Here is a 6,965-nt window from a genome sequence, read left to right on the forward strand (position 1 = left end):
GTTGTGGACGACAGGGCCCGTAGGCCGTCGCTCCGTCGAGCCACCGCACGCCAGCGGTGGACGGGCCGGAGACGATGCGGCCACGGTGCACTCCCCTCCTCCACACCGGCCGCTGCGGGTGTCGGTCCATCGCGACGGCAGTCATGATGATATCTCCATAGCGTCATCCGACCCGCGAACCCACCGCGACCAACGTCAAGTTCTTCGGGAGCGAGCTCATGAAAACGCTCGAACCACTATAGAGCGCCGACGGGATGCGCGCCACCAGTCGGACAGGCGGGCGGGGCCCACTATGGACCACCCAACGCCGGGAGGCTACGGCGGCCTACCCTACGAGGTGGGCTGTCTGGCCTTCACCCATGAGCTGCGGCAGTTCCAGTGGCCCTCCCACCGCACGTTCAAACCCAACGTGGGCGAGAAGTACAACGGCAAGACCCACCCATCGGAGTTCCTTAGCATCTACACCATCGCGATGCAAGCCGCCGGGGCTCGCGACGATAAGGTGCTCGCCAACTACTTTCTGTTGGCACTCAAGCCCAATGTTATGTCATGGTTGATGCACTTGTCGGTGGATTCCATTTCTTCTTGGGCGGATCTGCGTCATGAGTTTGTTGGCGCCTTTACCGGAGGCCACCAACTCATGGCCAGGCGAGTGATTTGCATATCATCCCCCAGAAGGAAGGAGAAACCTTGCGCAATTACATCCAAAGGTTCAGCCGAGTGCAATACAACATCCCTGATGTTCATCCTGCTGCCGTGATCAGTGCATTCCATCAGAATGTGCGCAATCGCAAGATGCATGAGGAGCTGGCGATGAACAAGGTCAAGGATGTGGCCGAGCTTTATGTTCTGGCCGATCGGTGCGCTCAAGCTAAAGAGGGAAGGAAGTACCCCGGCGAAGACGCCGGCGCGGAAACCGACTCCACGGATGACACCGCCACCCCGGCAAAGAAGGGCTGGCGCCGTAACAGGAAGCGCAAGGGCATGACCATGCTTGCCGTTGAGGGGTCCGACGACACCGGCGCCACCAAGAAGGCCAAGGCAAGCGACCCTGGCAAGGAGGTTGCTGGGTGCGTCGCTTGCCGGGCCTTGGCGGCTGCCGACAAGCCAGGGGGCTCCGACAAGCGGTATTGCAAGATCCACCGCACCAAGGGCCATGACCTCCAGAACTGCCGGCAAGTGGAGCTGCTCACTGAGAAGCAAAAAGCCGAGTATGAGCGGCGGGACAAAGAGAAGGGCCAAGAGGGTGCCGAGGGATCCGGCAAGAAATGTGGCGGCCAAGGAGGCCGCCACAGCAAAGATAATCAGCAGGAGAGGCCCGCCTGGGGCCGCGACAAGGAGCAGCAAGACGATGATCATGACGAGGACGATTAGTCCGGCGACCACGAGTTCCAGAAAGCCACAGAGGCCATGTGCGTCGATGGTGGCGCCTCGCTGCATACATCCCACTGCCAGCTCAAGCAGTGGGCGCGTGAGATCGCAGCGGTGGAGCCGTCGTTCAACGCACGGAAGCCACTGAAGTGGTCCAGCACGCCTATCATCTTCGACACCGAGGACCACCCTGACCGCACTACTGCGGTCGGGTGCTTGCCGTTGTTGGTCCCACCAACAATCCGCAACCTCAAGGTGACGAAGATGCTAGTTGACGGCGGGGCCGGTCTGAACTTGATCTCGCCTATTGTGATCAAGAGGCTGCAGATCCCTGATGGAGACCTCGAGGATACGGGCACGTTCCAAGGGGTCAACCCGGGGAGGAGCCAGCCGAAGGGAAAGGTCATGCTGCCCGTGACGTTCGGGGGCGAGCTGAACTACAGGAAGGAGAGGATTGTCTTTGATGTAGCCGAGATCCCCTTGCCCTACAACAGGATCCTCGGCCGCCCGGCACTAGCCAAGTTCATGGCGGCTTCTCACTACGCCTACAACACGCTGAAGATGCCCGGGCCGATGAACATCATCACCGTCCCCTCCGACAAGAAAGACGCGTTGATTTGCGCCGACCAACTCTACCGGGAAGCAGTTCCAGCAGCTGCTACCAAGGCACCTGCTCCTGCCGACGGAGTCCCGGGAGTCCCGGGAGGAAAAAAGACCGGCGAGACCCCTCGCACCCACTCCGGCAAGCGCACCTCTTCGGGGTGTTGCGCTCCCGTTGAGCACGTGCCAGAGAGCTCCACCGGCAAGAGCAAGAAGTCCAAAGCTGCACCACCAGAGACCAAGAAGGTGTCCGTCAAGGAGGACGGCACGGGGGGAGCTTTTACCATAAGCTCCACCCTCGACGGCAAATAGGAAAGAGAGCTCGTCACTTTCTTGCGGGCGAATGTCGATGTGTTTGCATGGCAAGCCTTGGACATCCCTGGCGTTCCTAGGGAAGTGATTGAGCACCATCTTGCTGTCTGTCCTCATGCACGGCCCATCAAGCAGAAGGTCAGGAAGCAAGCTCTGGAGAGGCAGGAGTTCATCACGGAGGAGATCAAGAAACTAGAGGCGGCAGGCTTGGTAAGGGGGGTGCTCCATCCGACGTGGTTGGCCAACCCGGTAGTGGTGCGCAAGGCAAACGGGAAGTGGAGACTGTGCGTTGATTACACAGACATCAATAAAGCTTCTCCAAAGGATCCCTTCCCGTTACCGTGCATCGACCAGATTGTTGATTCCACGGCCGAGTGTGACCTGTTATCATTCCTCGACGCCTACTCAGGGTACCACCAGATCTTCATGACAAAAGAAGATGAGGAGAAGGCAGCATTCATCACCCCATGTGTTACGTATTGCTTTTTACGGATGCCTTTCGGGTTGAAGAGTGCTGACTCAACCTTTGCAAGAGCAGTCCAAATTGGTTTTGAGCCCCAGCTACATAGAAATATGGAAGCTTATATGGATGACATAGTGGTCAAAACCAAGGACAAAGCAACACTTGTGCAAGATCTGGAGGAAACATTTGCAAACCTGCGCAAGATCAACCTCAAGCGGAACCCTGAGAAGTGTGTCTTCGGCGTCCCGTCCGGCAAGCTTCTCGGGTTCTTTGTGTCGCAGTGCGGGATTGAGGCAAACCCAGATAAGATCAAGGCCATCGAGCAGATTGAGGCACCTAAGCGAATCAAAGACGTGCGTCGGCTCACTGGCTGCGTTGCCGCCATGAGCAGATTCATCTCCAAGTCCGCAGAGCATGCCCTTCCCTTTTTCAAGATCTTGAAGAATACGGGCCCAATGGAGTGGACCCCGGAGGCCAAGGCAGCACTGCAGGATTTGAAGAGGTACCTCTCTTCTACCCCAGTGCTGGTTGCGCCCAAACCACAAGAACCGTTGCTGCTGTACCTAGCGGCAACGAATCAGGTGGTTAGCGCCGCACTGGTGGCGCAGAGAGAGGTCGACGAAGAGGTAGCGGTGGCGGCAGAATCAACGGATGGCGAGCCGGAACCCTGCCCGGCAGGGCTCGGTCCCGGCAAGACTGAGTCCCCGGCAGAGGCTGACGCCAGTGCGACAGGGCCCGCGCGACTAGGTGAAGTGACGTAGAAGAAGAAAATGGTGCAGCACCTAGTTTACTTTGTCAGCTCCCACTTGCAGGGGGCTAGGTCGAGGTACTCAGGTGTGCAAAAATTGCTCTTCGGCCTCCTTATGGCCTCGAGGAAGCTACGTCATTACTTCCAAGCGCACGAGATCACCGTGGTCACCCGCCTCCCGTTGCAACGGATACTGCATAACCCAGATGCAACGGGGAGGATCGTGGAATGGGCCCTGGAGCTGTTGAGTTTCGGTTTGAAGTTTGAAAGCACCTCGACGATTCAAAGCAGAGTCTTGGCGGAGTTCATTGCAGAATGGACCTCGACGCCCGACGAAGAGGTAGAGGAGACCACTCTCCGTGGCAAGGAAATGAGTCGCAACTGGATCATGTACTTTGATGGGGCTTTTTCGCTGCAAGGCGCCGGTGCTGGCATGCTGCTTGTCGCACCCACCGGAGAGCACCTCAAGTATGTCATCCAAATGCACTTTCCCCGGGAGTTGTCAACTAACAACACCGCAGAGTACGAGGGCTTGCTTGCTAGTCTCAGGATCGCAGCGGACCTCGGAGTCAAAAAGCTCATCGTCAGGGGTGATCTGCAGCTCGTCGTCAGGCACATCAACAAAGATTATCAAAGCCCGTTGATGGAAGCTTACGTGGATGAAGTGAGGAAACTAGAGGAACGCTTTGACGGTATACAAACAGAGCATGTCCCTCGGACGGAGAACGACATCGCCGACTACCTGTCAAAGCGTGTTGCCCTCAAGCTACCTGTGGAACCACGTACTTTTGTGCTTCAGTTAACTCAACGATCTGTCGAACCATCAACCGGGCAGAACAAGCGGAGGAAGCTTGGCCCCGGCAAGTACCTCCCCACCAAGCTCCCCGGAGCCGCTGGCGAAGATGTTGCCGTGGATGCCGATCCTGCCGCGGGGCAACCGACTCTGGCAGGGCCTCGGGCCATGGCCGTAGAGACAGCCGCTCCCGTGGCAGAAGAGATGCCTTTGGTCCTTGCCGTCGGCCACAGGCTCCGGCATGGGTGCAGCACACCGTCCGATTCCTCCAAATAGGAGAGCTTCCTGAGGAGCAGGAAGAGGCAGAGAAAGTAGCCCGCCGGTGTGCTCTGTACCAATTCGTTGACAACGTCTTGTATAGAAAAAGGCCGAATGGGGTGAAATTGAAGTGCATCTCCCAGGAGGAAGGACTAGAGCTGTTGGCAGAGATACATGGAGGCATATGTGGCTCCCATATAGGGTCGAGGGCCCTTGCTGGCAAGGCTTTCCGGCAAGGTTTCTTCTGGCCCACTGCCCTCCAGGATGCGACGGCACTAGTAACCAAGTGTGAAGCGTGACAGTTCCATTCAAAGAAGCTTCATCAACCAGCTCAAGCCCTTCAAACCATCCCTCTCTCCTGGCCCTTCTCGATCTGGGGGCTCGACATATTGGGCCCTTTCCCTCTTGCCGTCGGGGGCTTTGAGTACTTGTACGTTGCAATCGACAAGTTCACAAAGTGGCCAGAGGTGGAAGCGGTGAGGAAGGTGACGGCGCAGTCAGCCATCAAGTTCTTCAAAGGGCTAGTCTGCCGTTTTGGTGTACCCAACAGGATCATCACCGATAACGGCACACAGTTCACAAGCCATGCCTTCATGCAGTACATTGAGGATCTCGGCAGCAAGGTCTGTTTCACTTCCGTGGCACACCCACGGAGCAACGGCCAAGCAGAGAGAGCAAATGCTGAAGTTCTGCGAGGCTTGAGAACGAAGACTTTTGACAGCCTGCGCAAGAGTGGAAGGCGCTGGATTGACGAGTTGCCGGCGGTTCTTTGGTCGATCAGAACGACGCCAAATCGAGCCACCGGCCAGACACCCTTTGCCCTGGTCTACGGGGCAGAAGCAGTTCTCCCCACGGAACTCATATACGGGTCACCTTGAGTGCTCGCTTATGATGAGCTTGAGCAAGAGCGATTGCGGCAAGATGATGCAACTTACCTTGAGGAAGATCATCTCCGGGCGGCTGTGAGAGCAGCATGCTACCAGCAAGCCTTGCGCCGCTACCATATCCGCAAGGTTCATGCCCGGAGCCTTGAGGAAGGCGGCCTTGTTCTTCGGCACATTCAGTCGGCCAAGAATTCCAACAAGTTGACGCCGAAGTGGGAAGGCCCTTATCGGGTAACACGAGTCACCAGACCCGGCGCAGTCCGCCTGGAGACCGAAGATGCCATTCCAGTGAGCAACTCCTGGAACATCGAACAATAGGAATTGACATAAGTACGTGGAGAGGATGACAGTAGCGGCCCACCATGTCAGCGTATGGAAAAATAAAATTCTTCCTCCTAGTGTTTTCCTGACATCCGGGACCCACGACATTGTGAGCGTATATAGGCAATAGATAAGAGAACAACACAAGATCGGCTGACACCTAGGACGTAGCTGCTCGCGCAGTATTTTTTTGTTATTGTTGAGACGGAGCAGGGTTTAAACTGGGCTGTGGCCCATCTAGCCCAGGCTTATATTATATGTTCACCATGTGATCAGCCCAGCTATTTTTTCTTTGTGAAAATGAGCCCAGTTTATTTTATCTAAAGAATACCCAATCTAGGCCTACTTATTTTTCTACGCCCTGATGGGCTGCAACTCTTTCAAGACGCCTGCAAATCTTGAAAGTAATATGAAATGGGTTGTAAATATAAAAACAGATGACAAATTGGCAATTACTTTATAATTTCTGAATTTTTTCACATTTCCAGATTCCTATTTCACTGGGCATTAACCTAATTTAAATATATCTTAAAAGTACTTTAAATCTGGCTTGACATTTCAGTATTAAAAATAGTTTGGAACCCACAGAAATATGCGAAATTGGCCCTGGCCAACCAAAAAACCGGACTGCAATAAATTGCATAAGAAGTTGCAATGAGCTATATTTAAATTATTAAAAAAAGAGGGAATGGTCTGACTTGTGGGCCTATTAAGTTGACGCGTATGCAAGATTTTTTTAGTTATTATATACGTCAACAAACCATTCTAGCAGACGTAACCGTTGGATGTCAATCCCATGACCGTCGTGTTTCTTCAATCTCTGATCTTCTTGCTCCAGCCGCCAAATCCAGCGCCGGCGGGACCGCCTGCTCCCACCTCCCGTGGCCGGCTGTGCTGCCGCGCAGGCCTCACCGCCCCCTACTACTCCCACCGCTGGCCAGGGCATCCCTCTACTCACCCACACCCCCTGTTATTCTGCGGCAACGGCAGCCTCACACCACAGCCGAACCAGTGAACCCTCGTACTCCTCTCCGCGCGGGCTTCCACTGCCATGTCTTCCCTGGCTCCACGTCGTCCCCTTCCTAGGCCTCGCCGTCGTCCACCACCCTGGTGCTCTCGGCGCGAATAGGTCAATGTGGACAACGACCGACTTCCATCGGAAGAGTACTGTACGTGGAGAGGTTGACAGCTGGGTCCATGGCAGCTGCAAGGAAG

The sequence above is a fragment of the Triticum aestivum genome, chromosome 4D (assembly GCF_018294505.1).
Source record: "Triticum aestivum cultivar Chinese Spring chromosome 4D, IWGSC CS RefSeq v2.1, whole genome shotgun sequence".
Classification (NCBI taxonomy): domain Eukaryota; kingdom Viridiplantae; phylum Streptophyta; class Magnoliopsida; order Poales; family Poaceae; genus Triticum; species Triticum aestivum.